Raw genomic sequence first — 2,196 nt, 5'->3', positions numbered from 1 at the left:
CCAAGACCAGGCAAGGGAGTTGGGGAGGGAGGCAGGGAGGGGGAGGTGTCTGGGGGGTCTGGGAGCCGCTGGTTATCAGGAAACATGCCCTAATTGGGAAGGTTTATGAGGCCAGGCAGGGGGTCTCCCTGGGGGAGAAGGCAAAAGCCCACTCATGAGTCATCTGAAATGGAGCTGGACTGAGTGCTCAAGGAGAAACAATCCCACCCAGCCTGCCAGCCATGGACAGAATGACCTCATGGGCTGTGGGGCATGTGTGTAAGTGTGTGAGGGTGGTGGTGGTGAGAGACAGTATGTGTGAGAGTGTGGGAGTAAGTGTGTGTGAATGTTTGTATGTCTAATGTATGTAAAGTATGTTGTGTGCATGTGTCTGTGTACTGAGTGTGTCTGCATGCATGTGAGTGTGTGTGGAGATATGCATTTTGGAGTGTGTGTGTGGAGAGCACGTGTTTGTGAGTGTGTGAGAATGTGCACGTATATGTGCATATGAGAGGAAATGTGAATGTGGGGGAATGTGAAAGTGTATGTGTGAGAGTGAGGTTGTGTACATGCATATGAGTGTGTCAGGAGTGTAAGCATGTGTGGGAATGTGCATCTGAGTGTATGCAAGTGTGTGTGTATGTGTGTGTGTGTGTGTGCAGAGAGAGAGAGAGAGAGACCCTGGTGCTCCTGCAGCAGTGCAACCTGAAAGCTGAGCCCAACCCTGGCCTCCACTGCAGCCCCTGTCCCTACATGGTCAGGCTCACACTCTCACATACATACTCACTACACATACAGTACAGTACCATCCCTTAAAACCCCCTAGCTTCACCATTATTCCTACGCGCACGTCCCTACCCCCCATCCCACCATCGTTTTGCCTTTTCAAGAATTTCATGTAGTTGGAATCGTACCATCTGGAGATTTTTCATACTGTTTCCTTCCCCATAGAAATATGCACTTAAGGTTCCTCTGTGACTTTTTGTGGCTTGATAGCTCATTTCTTTTAATCACTAAATTACACTCCATCATAAGGATGAATCACAGTTTGTTTAACCATTCAACTATCAAAGGTCAGCTTGGTTGCTTCCAGTTTTGACAATTACTAATGAAACTGCTATAAACGTTCATGTGCACAGTTTGTGTGGACATAAGTGTTCAACTCGTTTTGGTAAATATCTAGAAGCACGGCTGCTGGATTGTATAGTAAACCTATGTTTTTGTTTATTTAAATGTAATTTTACTGAGATATATTTATACACTATACAATCCATCCAAAGTAAACAGTCAGTGGTTCACAGTAGCAACACATGGTTGTGCATTCATCACCGTGATCAATCTTAGAACATTTACATTTCTCCAGAAAAAGAAATTAAAAAAGAAAACCAAAAACATCCCATACCCCTTATCCCCCCCATTGACTCCTAGTATTTCATTCTATCCAATTTAAAGTCATACTAAGACAGTGTAGAATTGTCATAGACAGATATACAGATTAGTGACACAGAATAAAACATCCAGAAATAGATCCATACAAACAAGGGCAACTGACTTGTTGTTTTAGAGCTATACAGTTATTATCAGAGATCCGGGCCACTCGATTACAGCTTACAACTGCTAACATTTCCTTCTAGCTATATAATACACTAAAAACTGAGAAGAAATAGCTATGTTACGAGTCAGTAGTCATAATCAACTGTTAAATCCGAATTTCTCTGTTACACCTTGTGCTGGTTTGAAACTGTCTCGTACCACAGGAAAGCCATGCTCTGTACACATCATTCAATATTGATGGGTGGGATCTTTTTTATTGTTCCCATGGAGATGTGACCCACCTAGTTGTGGGTGGTAACTTTTCATTACATGGTTTCCATGGAGATGTGTCTCCACCCATTCAAGGGGGGTTGCTTACTGGAGCCCTTTAAGAAGGAACCAGTTTTTGTAAAAAGCCTCAGAGCCAACAGAGCCCACATACTTGGAGACCTTTGGAGATGCAGAAGAAGACGCCCCCAGGTAAGCTTTATGGAATGAGGTTGAGAAAGCTAGCAGATGTGGCCATATGCCTTCCCAGCTGAGAGAGGTGTCCAGAACCCAAAGGCACCAGCAGACACCAACATGACTTCCCAGATGACAGAGGTGTTTTGAACGGCATCAGCTTTTCCTGAGTGAAGATAATCTTGTTGATGCCTTAATCTGAGCATGTTCATGGTCTTAGAA

This window comes from Tamandua tetradactyla, chromosome 20 (assembly GCF_023851605.1).
Source record: "Tamandua tetradactyla isolate mTamTet1 chromosome 20, mTamTet1.pri, whole genome shotgun sequence".
NCBI lineage: Eukaryota > Metazoa > Chordata > Mammalia > Pilosa > Myrmecophagidae > Tamandua > Tamandua tetradactyla.
Note: the sequence above shows the minus strand (reverse complement) of the source record.